The 20,799-nt window shown below is 36.8% G+C and overlaps 1 protein-coding gene across 1 annotated transcript in view; it reads right to left on the bottom strand.

The window, feature by feature from the left end:
• PID1 (phosphotyrosine interaction domain containing 1) overlaps positions 1 to 20,799 on the bottom strand; it is a 273,650-nt gene that overhangs the window by 133,129 nt on the left and 119,722 nt on the right. The gene's annotated exons all lie outside the window — the stretch shown is intronic.

Here is a 20,799-nt window from a genome sequence, read left to right as displayed (position 1 = left end):
ACCAATGTCGTGTCTTGAAATATTAAATGGTTTTCCTTGAAAAAAAATGTCCCATGAAAATTATATGACTACACTCATTATCAAAGGACTTTATGAATGTTAAACTGAAGAAATAATGGTACCTTTTGAAAAAGTAAATCTTATAATTAGTTGCTAGAGCAGGTTGAGTCTTCATGAAAAAAAAATTACAAATAATACTCTAACAAAAGTATTAGTTACTAGATTATACATATCTAAGTCCTCTGAGAAACAGCCATAATTAGACTCAAGAGATATGTCCCCAAATACTATCCATGAATCAACACCTAATTCATTAGCAAGAGCTTTTGCTAAGGAATGAGGACCCAGATATTTACTGTGTGTCCTTAAAAGTTGTCTGAACTCTATGTTCTTCCATGTCCTGGACCTCAGATTTCTCATCCACTAACTTTAAAATAACATGCTTTGGGAAGTGGAGAGATAGTACAGAGAGTAGGGCACTTGCCTTGTATTTGGCCAACCTGAGTTCTATCTCTAGCATCCCAAATGGTCCTCCAAGGCCCTCAAGAAGAGTTTCCTGAACACAGAGCCAAGAGTGAGGCCTGAGAAAGGCCGGGTATATCCCAAAACAAAAAAATAAATAAATAAAATACTATGTTACTCCATATTATAAATGACAATGCTGGGCAATTGAGATATCACAAGAGGTAAGGCCCCTTGCTTTGCACAAAGTCGACCTAGTTCTATCCTGGCACTATATACGGTCCCCAGAGAACTACCAGAAGTGATCCCTAAACATGGAACCAGAAGTTAGTTCTGACAGGTTGGTCAAAATAAATAAATAAATAAATAAATAAATAAATAAATAAATAAATAAATAAAATAACAACAACAACAAGGATAATCTACTGCTTGTTTTCTTCAAAAACATGTACAATAAAAAGAACAAAATCTGCAATAACTTAATCCAGTAAATGGCATTATAGAAAGATAACTAAAGAGGAATCTAACAGATAAAGAGTTTGGAAAAGATACTATCCAAAATTAAAGATGTACATGGTTTCATGCAGAAAATGTGGTATTCATTCTTAAAGAAGAGAAATGAATGATAGTGTTTCAGAAAATTAAGGCATTACCCCAGACAAATTAGACAAAGCTCGGCTTTCTACATTTTGTGCTTTATGAGTTATCCTAAAATAGACCCTCTAAATCAAGCCCTATTATGCGAATGGGGTAATCGCCATGCCCTGTATAATTTTACAGTTGGCACTTTCTACTCCTATTCAGACATTAATCTTTAACGGTTTAGCTGGCAAAAATTTACATAGTTTACCAATTCAAATTGGGCACATATCACCTTTGTATTTCTGATTTTTATAAAGCAAGTTGGGAGGCAAATCTCGCTTTCCTGTTTCCTAATTGAACTGAAACATTCCCCTCCCTTAAATTTGAGAGAAGGCATTAAGGTGTTACTCCTTGGTGTATCTTTGAACCTTGAGCTATGACAATTATGTTCAGTTTTAACTTGTAAATTACTGATTCAGTAACACCCTAATCAAACTTCAGAAACAGTTCAAGTGCTCTCCTTTGAGATCCACAAGGAAGAAGCGAGTGAATCCAATTAATGGAAACTGTGGCTACTCCAAACAACTATTCGTTTGTACACGTGTTCAAAACTCAGTAGGACTCTGAAATTCCATTCTAATCACATGTCATTTTACTACTCTGGGGGTTGTAAAAACTAATAGAACTCACTGTGGTTTCCTTACAATTTACATTACTGATATTTTTATAAAGATCTACTCACCTCCCAAATATGAGAAAAGAAATAAATATAATACTCTACCATAACCATAATAAAATATTCATTTATCATTTTAGTGTAAATTCTTAGATTTCTGCTTTTAATATTTATTCTAGCATTTTACAGATGTATATAAAAGTAAGAAAAACATTACTTCTGTATAAAACAAAATGATTTGTATATGATTTAGAGCAGTAGATGAGTGAGTAAAATAAAAGGCAATTAAATGGTGAAGTGTATGTGTAAAATTTACTTATATATAAGTATTTAATTACAGCACATTTTGATAGAACAAATTTTGTTGTTTGTGTGTCCTTTTAAGAAGGAAAGTAGGGGGCTGAAGAAATAGCACAGCGGTAGGGCATTTGACTTGCAAGCAGCCAACCCAGAATGGACCTGGGTTCGATTCCCCGCATCCCCTATGGTGCCCCAAGCTTGCCAGGAGGGATTTCTGAGTGCAGAACCCGGAGTAACCCACAAGCGCTGCCAGGTATGGCCCCCCAAAAAGCAGTAATAATAATAATAATAATAATAATAATAATAATAATAATAATAATAATAATAAAGTAGGATTAGATAATTTCCCCGAATCTAGCAGGCATACATAAAATTTCACTATTCGATTTCAAAGATTAACTTTGTTTTGTTTGAAGGTTACACCAGTTAATGCTCATGGTAAGATCAGGAATCACTCCTGGCAAGACTCCTAGAATTATAATGCAGTGCCAAAGATCAAAACCAGGTTGGCAGCACTCAAGGTAAATGCCCGATCCACTGTACTGTCTCTTGAGCCCTCAAAGAGTAATTTTAATTCAATTTATGTTGACCTAATATTTCAGAAAAAAAAATCTATATCAGTTTGACACTGACCCTCTTAATGTTAATTACCCTAGTGTTATATTCAAAAAAGTTCCAATTTTATTTTGGAATCTAATAGCTACACGCAGACATTTAAAGACTGTGTATATCTATTAAAGTGATAGCTATTTTTGAGCTAACTGAAAATATTCCTGTATACACCCCCATATTTTTTCAGGCAGTCTTAATTATAGAAGCACTTCTTCTGAATATCACACATTCTCTTCAGAGATTATGTGGGAGAGATTTAAAATAAACTGAGTCCACAGAGTATATAGAAAGTCTGCTAAGACTGCTGAGCTTGTGAAAGGCTTACTCATGATTCTATGTATTTGTGTGCGTAGATATGCATGCATACACATGACTGTGTATGTATGCATCTATATAGTATAGATTCTCATGAATAGAAGCATATATACTGCATTGCTCACTTACATAGTAAAATTTCTCTTATGTTCAGTTTGTCAATTTAATGTTAAACTCGGGGTGAAAGTTGTTGATATATTAATGTTTTACTTAATTCTCAAACTATTTTAAGATAAAAGTTTATATATAATATATAACATGTAACATATAGTAAATAACATATATGTAACATATATTTGACTGAGTTTTGCCTTCCCACCATCTTGAAGAACCAGAAGGACAAAGTACCATGCATTGCCTCCTGCCAAGGATTAGCTCCAGCCACTTGGTACCTCAGTCTTGACAAAGGCATTCTCTGCAATTCACCTTGTTCCTCATTCTCCCAATTGCCAACTTTCTTTCCCATGGGGAATACATATTTAAATAGTGACAATTTGAATAGTCACGTTATGCTTCACAATGTCTCTCCATGACTTATTTCTCCCTCATAAGCATTCACATTTGCATGCCTCAAATAATATTACAAATACTAGGGCATACAACAAAATTCTACCTATTTATAAAAAAATTCAGGCTGAGTTAACTCATACTATGTTTAATTATAAAAAATTGGTAAGTGTAAGTGAGTGAACAATAGAAATAAATATAAATATATGTAGGTAAACTAGAGTATAGATTAGAAATAATTATTTAGGATTGTCTCTGTGCCTATGCTGTCTGTATGTCCCTTTTGATGTGTCTATTTGCACTGAATAAATTTAAACAGCTAAAGATTGATATGGACGAATAGAAATCAAACTGACCCTTCTGCTTAAAACAAACAAATAAACTAGAAAGACAATTATGCAACAATAGTTGGTAAAATAGGATAGACGGTACAGTTTTCCTGAAAAATGTAAGTTAACTATACTGCTACTATGCTTTTTATCAGCATTCGAGAGTGTTGAGGCTATACTGCAGAGAATACATGTAGAATCCAGCAGACTAAGAAAAGGAAGATGAAAGAGTAGGGATACAAAAGAGAGAAAGAGAGATATAAGATATATAGGGGGAACTCTGGAAACCTGTGAAGAGTACCTTTAAATATTCAGTTGAATAGGGCTCAAATAAAACTAAGAAGGCTAGAAAAAAAAATCAGTCAAGGAATTAGAGATTTGGGTATTAATTTTCACATAGAATTACCACTACTACTGTTCCCACCAAGATAATGAAAAAAATTAGTCCTATGACACAACATAGAATACTCAAGAAAGATCTAGTTTCATTGTTGGGAATAATTATCATTAGATTAAATGTTACTTTGGATCTGCCTGCTAATTTCTTAAAGAATATCTGAAAGAATCAAAGCACTTTGAGGTAATTTATCAGAATTATACGTTAAAGAGATAAATAATACTTATAGCAATATAAAACTTTCTAACCAGCAACGTAAAATGAAAATGCCTGACATCTAACAAAAACTCACCAAATCTGAAGAGAGGTGGGATAATAGATGCATATCACACAAATTAACTAAGACTTACCCAAAATAGACACAATGTTATTTTAATAAGCAGTTATTTGACAACTGTATCTTTAATTCCAAAACAGAGATAAAATACCTATATATTTAACAGTATCTATATATATTTCAAAGGTTAAGTAGAGAGCATAAAGACAAAAATGATCCATCTAATTCCCAAAGGTTAAAATTATAATTTCATGGATTAAGATTACATTGATACAATTAATATTATATTTTGTTATAAAATACTGAATTAGAAGTGAAAGCAACAGAAAAAATGTCTTAACGAGTTGAGGAACAAATTAAAATATTCCAGTACCAATACTAATAATGTCAACAATATAAATAATATATAAGCTCTGCCAGAAAATTGTAAAGGATTTATATTCAGTATATTAGCCAATAAGACAATGATAATAGTGAAAAAGAAATCTACAAATCAATATGCCTTGTGATGCAAAAATATATATAAACCAAAAATGGAGTGATACAATATAATCAAGTATAATTCATCTTAAGAATGCAAGGTTGGCTTAATTATATCTTTAACGATAGATATGACTTGCCATAATAAAAAATCAAAATACCAAAATCATTTAAATATTTATAGAAAGGGGCCGGAAAGAAAGCATAGTGGTAGGGCATTTGCCTTGCAAGCAGCCAACCCAGGATGGACTTGGGTTTGATTCCCATCATCCCCATATGGTCCCCCAAGCCTGCCAGGAGCGATTTATGAGTGCAAAGCCAGGAATAACCCCACAGTTTTGCCAGGTGTGACTCCAAAAACAAACTAAAAAGAATAAATAAATATATATTTGTAGAAAATATATTTAGCAAATAGAATATTCATTCAGGATAAACAGTCTCATCAAAGGCATCCCAGGAAAGAACATTAATATAATGACATGTTCATATTTTAGGGCTGAAAAATGTTAGTTTTTAATTATTGCTAAATATAACTTGGTTATTTTTAATGGCTACCCATTAGAACTAATTTTTTTAATTCATGTTGGTAACTTAGCATATTCAAGATATTGCCATAGAGCTGAAAATGTAGCTCAGTTGTAGAGCATAGTGTCTCATGTGTGGGAGTAACTCATTTAATTGTACAGCATACTTTTATGTTTAATTTCAATTTCCAATACCTTTTAAAAACTTAATACAGAGACTAAGGAAATAATACAATAGGTATGGGGGCTTGACTTGCATATGATTGACCAGGGCTTGTCCCTCAAACCTATGCAGGAGTGATCCCTCAACAAAAAGCCAGGAATAAGATCTGCGTATTTTCTAGCGTGACCCAAAAAAAAACAAAAATTAAAATAATAAAAAGTGAAGACAACTTTTTTGTATTTTAGTATTTACAAAGTCTATCAATATTATTTTTTCTAATTGATTATCTTTGTTTTGTCAATGAATATAATGAATATATGTATATATATTTATTGGTTTTGGGGCCACACCCAGTGGCGCTCAGGAGTTACTCCTGGTTATGTGCTAAAAAATTACTCCTGGCTTGGGGGACTATATGGGATGCCGGGGATCAAACCAAGGTCCATTCTTGGTCAGCCATGTGTAAGGCAAACGTCCTGCCACTATGCTATCGCTCCAGCCCCGGCCCCTAATATTTTTAAGAAGAATTTGTCCTCTTTAAAGTTCTCTGAGCCTCTTGAATCTATAGAACTGTGATTTGGTATTCTGTATTATATTTAGAATATCTTCAGCCATTAAGATTTTTATTTGTTTGTTTTGTGGCCACATCTTACCATACTCAGGTATTACCCCTGGCTCTGCTCTAAGAGATCTCTCCACATTCCTACATAGGGAACGATAATCAAAACAAAGAATTTACCTGAGGACTGGCTGTATGCAGTCTCTATACCCTGATTCTCACTTTTATCCATTTGGGATCTCAATGACAAATATTAAGTCCCCTGATATTGTTCCATTTTTCTTTACCTTCTCTCGGTGGTTTTCAATCTGGGTTATTTCTAATGACCTATCTTCAAGTTCACTAATCTAGCTAGATTTAGTTTCTTGATGAATTATCAAATGCCATCTTCATCTCTTACTCTACTGTTATTTTGTTCTTATTGTTTTCCACAGCAAGAGCATTTCATTAGTTCTTGTCATTTCTATCTCCTTTCTGAAATTTAAATGTTCATGCTTGATTTCCACTTTTTTTTCCACTTGAGCTTTTGATATGTTAATCACAGTTCATTTTAAGTATGTCTGAGTCACCTTTGAATCTGGTTCTATTCATGGTCTTGTCATCTCACAATGGATTGTTTTCTCTTGAATTTCTGAATTGCCTCATACTGTGCTGTGTGTGTAGAGGGTGGGGAGATGTCTCCAAAGCAGTGCTCAGAGGACCAAGGGCTGCTTCCAGGGACCATCAGTTCACTGGGTCTGGCAATTCAGTGCCAAGGTTGGGTAAATGACAGTCAGAGGCAACTGGGCTGTCTGATTTGACTGAATTTTGAGCATCATGATTGTCCCAAGAAACTGAGGCATCATGGCATCAGGGTCATTTTTATTACTCAGAATCACCATTTCAGCCTCTTTTAAAAATCATCAAACCAACAATACACAGAGGTGCCATGGCCACTTTAGAGGTATAGACCTAAAGGCTCAGTGCTTGGGTGCAGCTATGTGGTGTTAAAGCACCATTGGGATATTTTACTCAGCAGTGCTCAGAGGACCATAAAGTTCTGGAGAGCAAATTCAACACTTCACAGGTACTTAAACTGTGTGCTCTCACTTGAGTTCTTTCCCAAAGTCCCAAATTCATTTTGCTATTTAATTAAAAGCCAAGAACTTTAAATGGAATAAAGGCAATCTCTTCAACAAATGGTGTTGGAAGAATTGGATAATCACATGTAAGAAATAAAAAACCAGTCTGGGGCCGAAGTGGTGGCACAGCAGTAAGGCATTTATCTTGCTCGTGTCTGACCTAGGACAGACCACGGTTCAATCCCCCAGCCGGGAATGATTCCTGAGCACATAGCCAGGAGTAGCCCCTGAGTGTCACAGGATGTGACCCAAAACAAAACAAAAACAAAACAAAACAAAGCAAAAAATTAAACTGAAGAAATAAAAGACCAATCTATATCTAACACTTTATGCAAAAGTCATTTAAACTGGATTAAAGATCTTGAGATTAAACTTGAATCCATAAAGTTCATCGAGGAAAACATAGGCAAAGCATTCCAAGACTTAGACATCAAAAAAATTTTCCATGATAAAATGCCAATGGTGAGTACTATAGAATCAAATAAGAATAAATGAGACTATATCAAACCAAAAAGTTTCTGTATGGCAAAAGAAACATGGGCTAAAATTAAATGACAGATAACTGAATAGGAGAAAAATTTTGCACTCAACACATTAACACATATTCTATCTAGACTATACAAAGTACTCACAAAGGTTAACTCCACAAAACCTAAAAACTCCACCAAACAATGGGGAGAGAAAACTAACTGACACGTCTCTGAGAAAGACCAACAGATGGCCAACAGACACATGAAAAAATTGTTCATCATCACTTATCCTTAGGAAAATCCAAATCAAGACAACAATGAGATCATCTTACACCAGTGAGGATGGCACATATCAAAAAATACTGAACAATCTCTGTTGGCTAGGATGTGGTGAGAAAGAAACTCTTATCTTCTTCTGGTAGGAATGCTGCTATTCCAACCCCTGTAGAAAACAATTTTCAGGGTTCTTAGTAAATTCTAAATTGAGCTGCCATCCAACCTAGCAATTCATCTTTTGGTTATCCTCGGGACAGAAAAACATTAATATAAAAAAATGTATTGATTGCAGCACTCAGTACAAGAACTAAGACTTGGAATCAACCTATATGTCCAACAAAGGATATGTCCAACAAAGGATATTATGAAGATGTGATATGCATATACAATGGAATACTACATAGCTATAAGGAATGATGCAATCATGCCATTTGTAGCAACATAGATTAAACTGCAAAATAACTCATTATATTAAATGAAAATTTGAAGAAGGATAAATATAGAATATCACTTACATGTGGTATTTAGAATAACTGCATGAAGAAATGCAATGGTCTAAATGTGAGTTGTCTTGAACACCATTGGCCCCAGAGTACAGTAAGGAAAGGAATGAAATTGAGTGGAAAGGGAGAAATACAAAGCTGAGATAGGGGCCAGGAACCAAATGATCTCAGGTGCATTGGTGGTGGTAAAAAAAAAAAAAAAAAGAACAGAACTAAATATCTAAGTTAAAGTCAACAACAATGGAATCAAGAAACCCACACTTTAACAATATAAATTTAAAAGGGGCCTGGTACACTGGCAGACGGGGAGCAGGGTATAGTGGTATGGAATGCACCCAGGGAATATTGGTTGAGGGAGGTAGATACTAGTGATAGGATTGGTCCTGACTCATTGTATGTCTGAAACTCAAATATGGTTGAAACTCACAATGGTTACAGTAAAATAAAGATTAATACCCTAGTATATTAAATAATGTTTTGTGCTTCAGAGACATAAAATGCCATGAACTGCATGATAGCTTTATCTATTATTTCCTTTCCTTCCCTCAAATTTAGCTTGGGTGCTATATACTTAGGGATTTTGCCTAATCACTTACTGTGCTGAGCTTTCTTTCTTCTCAGACACATCCTCTTACAGACTTTGGCCCAACTCTTCCTACCAAACAAAAATTGAAACATGAACTGGAAAACTTTTCTGTGGGAGGATCTACCCAGAAAAACAAAATTTCCAGGTAATCTGGAGCAACTCCCTCATTTCCCAGATGAAATGAAGTAACTTGTACCCACTGTTTTCTCAAATTGCCAGCTTCAAAAACAAATAGATGCAAATTCCAGCCATCAGAAGGGAGATAATTCCCAGCCCAACTTAATTTACTTCTACACCTGCTAAAGCTCTAAGGTACCTGATACATCACTTTCAGACATTTCTGATGGTCTTGGCTTAATAACAGTACAAGGCAGACCATGAAAGATATACTTCAACAATCATAAATTCCTCTAGCCAATTATGAGTCCAAATATATGACTGATTTTCTTTATAAGGTAGGATAGCAATCAATATAAATTGTGTGCAGTGTGTGTGTGTGAAAGAGACAGAGGCATAGAGAACTATACTCTCTTCAAATGCCACCACCTTCCATGATTATCTCATTTATCCTCCCAAAACATTGCGAAAACAGGGCACATTCATTCCAAGGCATTTTTGTACGAGATATGGCTTCAATAACACCTGAGGCATTTCCCCAGTGATTATATTCAATACAAAGACAAGTAACTGGCACTGTACACAGACAGAAAAATTATCTTCATTTTTTTTCTTACCCAATTTCTGCCACTAAAACTTAGATAACCATTTACAAACGTCTGGAAGCACATATACAAAAGTGATAATAACATCCCACTTCCTAGTGGTTAAACGGCAAACGGATTTTTGTTTCTTTTGCTCTTTCTGTTAATGTGCATCTCCTACCACTTAGAAACATCAATTAATTGATTTTATGCAAGCCTGAATGCAGACTTTTTGTCATTAAACAGCAGATGAAGCCTAAACCAACTATCCATCCTTGGAGGTAAGCGTGAGTAAAACACAAAGAGGCCTTTAAAAACCTGAGCATCACAGAATGATCTCTCACATATGCAAGATAGAAAGAAGGGGCCCGGAGAGATAGCACAGCGGCGTTTGCCTTGCGAGCAGCCAATCCAGGACCAAAGGTGGTTGGTTCGAATCCCGGTGTCCCATATGGTCCCCCGTGCCTGCCAGGAGCTATTTCTGAGCGGACAGCCAGGAGTAACCCCTGAGCACCGCTGGGTGTGGCCCAAAAACAAAAACAAAAACAAAAAAGAAAGAAAGAAAAGTAACAGTGGAATAATGAATACCCAAGGACAATGGAATAAAAGAGGGGCCAGCAAGGTGGCGCTAGAGGTAAGGTGTCTGCCTTGCAAGCGCTAGCCAAGGAAGGACTGTGGTTCGATCCCCTGGGCGTCCCACATGGTCCCCCCAAACCAGGGGCAATTTCTGAGCGCTTAGCCAGGAGTAACCCCTGAGCATTAAATGGGTGTGGCCCTAAAAAACCAAACAAACAAACAAACAAAAGAACACAAGAACTTGTCTTCAGTAAGAAATATGTCACTTGAGGGGGCTGGGGAATAGGAGGAAACAATGTCTCTGGTGTAGGGAAAAGCTCAACCAGGAAGAGGAGGCAGTGCTGAAAGGTAATAAAGTACATGTATAAAACTATCAGTAACAGTTTTGTAAACCACAGTGCAAAATATATATATTAAAATATGTATATATATACATATATATAGTGTCTTTCATAGAAGCAAACTGGTAAATAGGAACAAATAGGGGTGGAGGTGGAGAGATGGAGAAAAGTGAACACTGATGAAGAGATTAGTGTTGAAATACAATCATGAATAGACTTGAACTTTGACAATGATTAATGCAAAAAGAATTTTAAATCTGAGCAAAGCAAACATAGTGGGTTACTGAGGGTCAAAGAGTAGCCTTACATATGCAGGGACCCTGGCAGACCTGGCTCCTAGGTCTGACTCATTGCTGGAGATTCCCCTTCAAGCACCACTTGGAATATCCTCCAGATCCCTGAGCATTGTTTGAGATATTCCCAACCCCACCAAAAAAAAAAAAAAATGAGCAAAGCAAGAGCCTACTAAAAAGTGCACTAAATACTTCTCTTCCTCAAAAATAATGAGGACACAGAGCAGTAAAGAAAAGCAAAACAGAATAAACACACTTTCAGAAAGAGGCTGAAGCAATAATACAGTGGAAAGGGTGGTTGACTTGACCACAACTGACCTGGGCTGGATTTACAGCACCTTAGATGGTCCCCTGAGCCAGCTCAGAATGACCCTGAGAGTAGTCAAGACTAAGCACTAGGCACATCCAGGTGTGGCCCCAAAACAAAACAAATCAAACTTTTAAAAGAGAATGAAAACATGGCAGTCAAAAGAATGTAAGATTTAGAAGTCAAATTCAGTGAAAATTGGAGAGGAGGATATTGGAGCCAGTGACTAGCCCACTCAGGACAAGTACAGATGCCTTGTCTCACTGATGTCCACATGCAATTTGGTTTCTTTTCACTTCACTTCTGCTAGACAACATTCCTCTGCAGAACTGATTTGGTTCATTCAGTATTGAATAGTATTTTGGCAGATTAGAAAGGAACTAAAAATAATGGTGTCCATTGGACCATTCCTGGGTCTGGAAATAATATGTCTATGTTAATTCTGATCATGACATTGTGAGAGTACCATGCTACAGTCAATCACAGAGGAACAAGAAATCATTGACTGGACATGGTACCTCTACAAGTTGTGTTATTTTTTTAATTAAAGAAAAATAATGGGAACTGGAGCTATATAGCACAGCAGATAGGGCATTCACCTTGCATGCGGCTGATCCAGGTTAGATCCCCAGCATCTCATATGGTCCCCCAGCCTTCCAAGAGTGATTTATGAGTACTGCCAGGTGAAACACCCCCCAAAATTCTAAAAATAAATCTTAAACTGTTTTAAAGTAAGCCCTTAATATAATTTTCCTAAATTAAAATGGGCTTTATTAGGATAAATCAAGGTGCTAGGGAACACTCTCTTTTAGACCTGCAAAGGGATATTCCACTTTCTTTGTACAGCTTTCAAGGTTGCCCAAATCCATTGGTGCTTAAGTCTCACCACCATGTGGCAGGAATATCTTAAGGTTTGTGCTCTAAACAGTTATTTTGAAATACATATTTTCTAATTTGCTGGTTTTGTCTTTTGATTGCTCTACTGAATATAGTCACTCTTGCATTTTTCATTTCATTCATAGAAGTTGTGTTTTAAAATGAGTCAATGGCATATTCTGCGTCTCAGGGTACATTTCAATCTGAGATGTGTTCTTGGCTTTTTTTCCCCCTCTGGAGAAGCCTTTGTTATATATTGGACATATTTCTGTCTCTGTAATTCTCTGTGTGTGTCACTCTCCCTTTTATTTCTCTAAATAAAATTATTTCATTTAAAAATAAATAAAATTGGATTAGAGGGATAGTTCAAATGGTAGTACACATAGCCAATCAGCAGTTGGCTATGCAGTTTCAGTTTCTGAAACTGCCTGGCACTCCTACCACACAAGTATAACCTATACAAATATAAATATTTACCCACACAAAGGAAGATAGCAGTAGTAATATTTTAATCATGTTCCTATCAATTATATTCTCACCTAAAATAATTTTCTCTTCACATAACCCTCATCTATGCTTTAAGTCTACCCTGTGAATTGTGCACTTAGCTGTATTCTCACAACATCGCTGATAAACCTTGAATGTTTCATTTATATGCTGATTATTCTTTGTAGACATAAATATTTTAATTGGCTATTAATTGGCACAAATATATGTTTGAAATTGTTAAGTGAAAAGGTTCTTTATTTATCTTCAGATTGACAGCTAACTGCACGATCCTGTATATAGCATTAAGATAAGAAACAATGTATGCAGTGCTATATTTGTTTTAAATGCCATGATGGTTCTGTGGCTCCCAGGAATTTTTTTCCTTCTGAAACCAGTCCAAGTGTTTTTTTCTTATGTCTTAAAGGTTGCCGACCCCTGCCCTAGCTAGTACCTTCCAGAATCATTAAATGGATACTTAAGGACTAAGTGAATTTTCTAAGTAGAGAAAAAAACAGCTCTTAGAATTTAAAAAACAATGCCTGACGAGTCAGTGAGACAAAAAAAAAAAAAAAGAGAGAGTGAGTCCAGAATGATATGGGGTTCCATCCATGGCAAATAAGCACCACCTCCCACCGCCAACTATGGCCCTGGCACCCACCAGCACTGCAAGGAAGAGCCTGTTGGTCTCCAAACAGCATCACATCAGTGGGTCTGAGCACTGAATCCTCTGGCTGAGTATGGCACACTAGTTTCCCAGGCACACTAAGCACTGCTTGAAAAATCTTGCCCCCTCCCCCAAAGATCAAAGCCTTCAAACTAAACCCATACTTAATTGGCATGTTCTAATTCTACCTTTCTCTCTCTCTGTTTTGACCATATAATACACCTCTCACACCATCAGACTGCACCACTCTTGAGAGTCTCCTTGGCAACAAGATCAAGTTCACAGTCAGACAATGTCCAGCTCTCTAGAACATTGGAAACCCTGGTGAATTTGAGCTCACTAGCATCACATGAGTTTCCTTGAAAAGAACAGCCTCTATGCCTACAGGCCCCTGAGAAGTCACAATGTTAAAGATATGGGTCACCTCCTATATGGGTCTCAACCAAGTACAATAACCCCAGAAAGGTGATTTCCCACTGGGTCATGGTGTCAAGGGGAAAAAAAAAAAAAAAACTCCTTCAAAGTAGGAAATGAATTCCTTTGTTGTAATATCCAGAAATCTAGAGAACCTGAAGATATGCTTCTTTGCTTTTATCCAAATAATTTCTTGGCTTATGAGTGAAATGTGTGTGTGTGTGTGTGTGTGTTGGGGGAGGGAGGTAACAATATCTGGACATGTTCAGAGTTTATTTTTGGTTTTGTGCTCAAGGGTCATTCATGGTAGTGCTCAGGAACCATGTGTGTTGCTGAGAATAGATCTGGGGTCAGCTGTAAGTAAAGGTAAGGCAAGGTCATAACTGTCTATACTATCTCTCTGGCTCAGGTAATATACTTTCTAACCCAAGGGACTCATTAGGAAGTGTAAGATATTAAGCAAATCATAACATATCTGAAAACAGGCATATTACCAGAGAGTGAATCCAGGGTTATTAGCCTGACTTTAGATCTGGCCAACCCTGGTCTGCTCCCTGTAACTACATGATTCCCTGATCAATACCAGAAGCATACAAAAGAAAAAAAGAGGGGAAAATGGACATGAGACAATATTTCGAAAAGTCAAACGTAAGGGAAAAAGAGAAGGTATACCACTTCTGAAAAATCTCCCCAAAATGGAGTTGCTTGAAATCACAGAAATGCTCTGTCTAAAAGTGCAGGAGCTGGAAGTGAAACCAATGCCTGATCATACCTGTCCTAGAGGAGAAATCTCTTTCTCTACTACAGCAGCACTTGCATCTACTGTCAGTGGCTTTGACGTTCATCCCTCCAAGCATACAACTGTCTTCTTTCCCTGGGTAGATTTCTGTCTCTGAATCCAAACTTCATTTCCCCAAAAAATATTCAGCCCAATGAGCTTACCAGCAATTCTCAGTCCATGCAGATTGAGTCACATAGTACCAGAAACTAACCAGGCCACCCTGAAGGTACTCAAAGGCCTCTAGGGCTGCACCTGACAATTCATAGGGACTAAGTGGAGTCAGGATCAAACCTGGGTCAGGTCCATATATGACTAATTACTATTCTATTGCCCAGCCAATCCAAACTTCTCTCTTTAGTAAGGTCAGATTAAATGCCATCATAGGGATCTCATTTTTGTTTACACACATTTTCAAAGATGCTTTTTCTTATATTCTTAATTAAATCACCAAGAAACATGGTGTTAAGAAGTTGATATTTGAGTTTTAGTCATATAATTTTCCAACACCTATCCCTTCACTAGTGTTCATTTCCTGCCATCACTTTCCCCAGTTTCCCTCCAGTGGTCCCACCCATCACCCAAGCCTTATTCTATGGCAGACACTTACCTTTCTCTCTCTATTTTTCCTTTTAGACACTGTTACTATTACTAAGAAAAAAATTCATCCATCTCACTTTACTTCCTTCTGTTCCAATTTCTGTTCCAATTTCCAGAGTGATCCTCCAACTACTATTGTCATAGTCTTCCCTTCTCTGTCCTATCTTCTCCCCTCCCCACCACCACCATTTCTATTTTGTTTGGGCATTATTCTCAAATTATGTTGTTGTTGTTTTATATATCCCATAAATGAGTGTAATCATTCCATGTAGGTCCCTTTCCCTATGACTCAAATTACTCAACATGACACTCTCCATTTCTATCTATGTAAAAGAAAATTTCATGTCTTTGGTTTTCCTAATAGTTGTGTAGTATTTCATTGTGTATATATAACCATCATTTCTTAAGCCACTCATCTGTTCTTGGGCACATGGGTAGTTTCCAGGTTATGTCTATTGTGAATAGTGCTTCAATGTACTAGGAGTGTAGATATTGCAAAGACCCTTTTTCTAAATTGTCACATGCTTAGGCTTGGGACTTACATTTAGGATGAGGACAAGAGAAAAAGGGTGGAGACAAGCACAAGAAAAAAATTGATACCCTAATAGAGATGTCCTCTCCAAAAGGACTTTCCATGGTCACAAGACCAATTGATCCAGGACCAGAAAATATTAATTTTTATTGCACCTGATGCCAAGAAAATGTTACATGCCTTAGCTGTAGACACCAGTGTAAGGTAGTAGAGTCTATTCTACAATCTGGTGTGTACAGAATTTTTACTTTAGGTCACTTAGACACAAAAAAATGCCTAAAATTCAAGAAGTACTGTGGGCAATCCCCAGTAACAAATATACATTTATTTTGTTATCTAAAAGATTCTGAAGGCAAACAGCATCTGACACTTGTCCATTTTCATTATCAGTTTGAGTCACACCTGCTCTGAACTATGTTGAATTGGAGCATGAAAAAGGACACATTTCTAAATCCTAGGGCTGATTTAATCATCCATTCATTCATGAATCTCTGCTTTATTGCAACATGGTGTCAATAAAATCCAGGCAGGCTTCTTTTTTTCATGGACGTGAACTTTAAAACCAAGGAGATAGCTATTAAAATAAGTTGGAACCAGAGTTTGTATAGGAGGTAAGGTCTTTACCTTACATGCAGCTTATCCTAGCACTGTATATGGTCCCTTGACCACCACCAGGACTAGTACTTAATCACAGATCCTGGAGTAAGTCTTGAACACATCCAGCTAAAGCCCAGACAACCAGGGAAAAAAGTCACAATCACCATTTTCAAAAGACTAGCCAATAGTTTAAGTGAAAGAAGCAACGTACTGATGTTGTTGGTACTTAGACTTGACTTTGCAGGCCCCCTCACCACTGTGAGATCCAATGAGATCTCAATCCATATCTAATTCTTTATCTGCTTAGCATCTCTGTAGCCATCAAAAGAAAATGCACTGTGATTACCGTCCCTGAATATACCAATCCACAAATGATGGAGCGTTAGAATCTAAACATCCCAGATCTCAGTCCTTAGTATGATTTAACTCTAAATGGTGGGGCTTACTTCATTTTGGTTTTTACATTCTAGAGCATTCTCCAAAAGACTGAAATTTCCATATCTCATCAAGGGGAAGTTCCTTTATGGGTTGCTCCATTTTCTCTGTCCACTTCCCAGTTCCCTACCTGTGTTTTCCAGCATTCCTTGCAAGTGACTTCTTGCACTTAAATCTTTCTCTTATGTTTATTTCTTGAAGGAATCAAAGACTAAAGCTAATTTCCCCTGAGTTCATTTTAATTCAGTTCCCTCCATCTTGCATCTAGGAATGCCCTAGGTACACCACATTGAAATGATGTGATACGAGAGAGAGTGAAATGTCTGCACATAGTGCATATACACAAATCTAATGGGCCAAGGTGTGAAAGGAGAACAACTTAGTTTAATGCTGGAGCTGATCTCAGATGGGTTTTATAGAAGGGTAAGCAGTAGTTCTGAGCCAGCCATTAAACAAAAATTCTTCAAGTTTTTTATATTATTCCCTTTTCTAAGGATGGATTGGGGATACAGCAGCTACAGCTGGCTTGCAATGAAGTTGTGAGTTCAATTCTCCAACAGCCCCATATGCAATACAATCCCAGCAACACTTCTGCTTGTGTGTAATATCCAGTGCACTACTACCAAGGTGTGTGAACAACCAACCAATTATGCTAGCAACACCATCACAACCAAGTGTGTCTACAACCAATTTGTTGCAACAACAAAGGGAAGGGAACATCATTCTCATCCTCATCAATTAATAAATACTTCAAATATTTAAGTCATGTTGGACTAGATCTTTTACCCCTAATTAAACTGCCTCAGTTGACTGACACTATAAGGTTCTTCTATCTGAATGAAAGATTTGGGAGCAAAATAAGTATCTCAGTTTCTTATGCAGCTCACAAAGCCATCAAATCTAAAAAGGCAATTACATTTTTAAGACCAGAATCTTAACCAGACTCTTGTCATTGCTTTCATATTGCATAGAAAGAAACTTGAGAAAACATTGAGTAAATGAGGGAATGGCAAGGGAATATGGGCAAAATCTGGCAGTGCTTTGGGAGGAACTCCATATACAAGGCAAGCACTTTAACCCCTGTATTATGTCTCCAGCCATGAACTTGAGGTTTTTTTAAGTGACTCATTAACAGGTCACACTTTGCTGAATATATTAATATTTTTTCAATTTAAGTAAACTTTCTAGTTTATGCCAATTAGCTTGTCAAACAGAAACTATTACAAATATCATTTTATTTCCAAGAAGTATTATACAATTATTTTCAAATATCAATGAAAAGTAAACAACCAGACCTTAAAGAGCAGTTCATAATAAGGGAGAATCAAGCAGAGACTATTTTTTAAAATCATATGTTAGGCAAAGTCTTCCCACCCCTAGCCTACAGTACAAGGTAAGGAGAAATGGGGGAAAGAAGGGTAAATAAAGGGCTCACCCACTAACTGACCCCCACAAATTAATAACTCCCTAATGACCACTGCATATGATAAACTATGATTTGATCTAAAAAAGTTTTTTTTGCAATGCCAGGTGATTACTTCTGGTTATATACTCAGGAATTCCTCCTGGCAATGTTTGAGGGTCCATAAAATGCTCATCCTATTTGATGTAAGGCAAAGACCCTAACCACTATACTATTGGTCCAGCCCCTCAATTTTTTCTTACCAATGCTTCTACTTACTAACTACAAATAAATATATACCTCAATGTTGGCCACTTAATATTATGATTATTTGTTTTAAATCATCCTTCCAGTATAGTATAGTCCTCTAGCACAGAGCAAGAAGTAGCCACCAACGTAGCTGGGTATTGCCTCAAACCCCAAAAGAGTAATATAAAATAATTGTAAGAGCTACACTCATGAGTGTGGAACTCGGGCCATAATCCCCAAATGTCTTCATTACTAACTTGAATGATCATGGTACTGCAACAGGATGATTAAAAAAAGCATGCATTTCATTCATTTCTCCTAGAAGAAACAAACACAGATGGACTTTCCTATATTTGGAGTCACAAGGTTCACTTTAGGAAAGTCAGCTACAATTTTTAAACTTACTAATGATGCCAAATGGACACTCTGGAATATGAGGAATTCTGTGATTATTTAAGCAGGATTCCTCTCTTTCCATCCCATCATCTGTCTCAAATACAACACCAGCTCCTTGCACTAATTCCAATAACATCTATCAAAGCTCCAAATTCAAAACAGGTGCATAATTAACATGCAAATTTAGAACAACTTTATATTTTCTTTAATGTTGCTGCATTCAACAACCTCACCAAAACCTGGACCGCTTCAATGTTCTACAAAGCTTATATAACCTTTATTCAAAAAAGGACAGTTAGTAAATTAAATTATAAACAAAAGGGATAAAGAAATGTGATTCTGTGCCAGTGTGGAGACTTGGTAAACAACCCTAGGTCCACTTCTTTCCAAAGTACATTAATTGGTTCCATTTGGCTCTCAGTCAGACCCCCACATCTTGCCTCATCTCACAGACACACCCCAGCTAACTCTTCCCTGGGGGCATATGATTTTTACTTTTTGGATTCAACACATATTTCCAACAGAGTTTGAGCAGTATGCTTTTATTATTAGGTAGCAAAGCTCCCAAATTCAAAAGCCTACCTATACTAGTAAGGTTCAAAATTCTCCTTTTGGCATTAGTTGCACTGATAAAATGTGCAATAATCTACTATGATTTCCTATAATCCATCCCAAGTACCCATGCCCATGTTCAAACATTCTTGGTGCATTTCTGCTTTGAGGTTCTCTATTGCTCTGAATGTTTTATTCAGCCTTGCCGGGAGAAAGGGAAAACTGTATAAACTCTAGGCATCCATGTTATTTGCATGACATTCCATTGTATTAGTTCCTCAGTCACACAAATAATAAACCAAAGAAAATGATCTATTATGAATAAGAGAGAAGACACCAGTAGATCTTAAGTGCATCTAGAATGGCTTCTTCATCTACCACCAAGAGCAGGAGGATTTGTACCCTACTCAGATGTGTGTCCATTTTTGAAGCTGAGGTGTGTTTAGCAAGAAGAAGAATGGATAGAGAATCTATACTTCATATGTCTGCAACGTAACTAGCTGGGTAAAATACAAAGACAGCTAACAGAGGTCTTGACATAAGGTAAGAGCAGTGATGGAGGGGTCAGAATGATAGTACAGAGGGTATGGTGCCTGCCTTGCACAGTGCCAATTTGGGTTCATTCCCCAGCTTCCCATATGGTTCCTCTGACCCCACCAGGGCAGATTCCTTAGTGAAGAGCCAGCAGTAAGCACTGAACACCATCATATATCACCTCCCACCAAAAAAACCCAACAACAAAAATCAACCCAAAAATGCAGAAATAGAGTGATGAAACCCTAAACCCAATGAGATTCCAACTTCATGAAGGGCAAGATGGCTGTTTTCCTCTTTGTTTTTCTGTTTTCTTTGACCTTTGGTTTTCAAGCTTTGCTTCTCGAGAACCATTTAGTTTTTATGACTTTTCTTCCCTTCAGTATTCACTGATTTCAACATTTCTTTTTTCAACTCTGAAATACCAAAGATCTTGTTTCCCCTACTAACCTACTGAATAGTTAATGGATTCCACTGATGGCTACTTTTTATTCCGTTAAGGAAAAGATTCACATAAAAAGATGTCAATCACAGTGTTCGGAGTAGGGGGATGATTTTCCACTTAAAATCCTGACCTCTTCTATCATCATCATCATCATTTTGACTAATGTGTATCAAGCTAACTGGCACCTGGCAAGCTACTTTTAAACTGAAAATATGATTAAACCCACTCTGTAGAACTCCAAACTAAGGAACACAGAATACACACACACACACACACACACACACAACACACACATACACAAACCTTGGCAAATATACAGCCCCAAATCCAAAGGCCCAAATATTCCAAATTGGACAACTAATAATCCTGGGGGTTGTCTCCTCTTCCAGGGGGCCCAAGACCTCAGTCTCAGTATCAATTTGGAGGCCAAGCTCAGACCCTGTGGTATCCCTTAAACCTCTTCCTCTTTCTTAAATTGC

The sequence above is a fragment of the Suncus etruscus genome, chromosome 2 (genome assembly GCF_024139225.1).
Source record: "Suncus etruscus isolate mSunEtr1 chromosome 2, mSunEtr1.pri.cur, whole genome shotgun sequence".
NCBI classification, from domain to species: Eukaryota; Metazoa; Chordata; class Mammalia; order Eulipotyphla; family Soricidae; genus Suncus; species Suncus etruscus.
The sequence above is the reverse complement of the archived record's forward strand: the minus strand, read 5'-3'. Positions and strand labels throughout refer to the sequence as shown.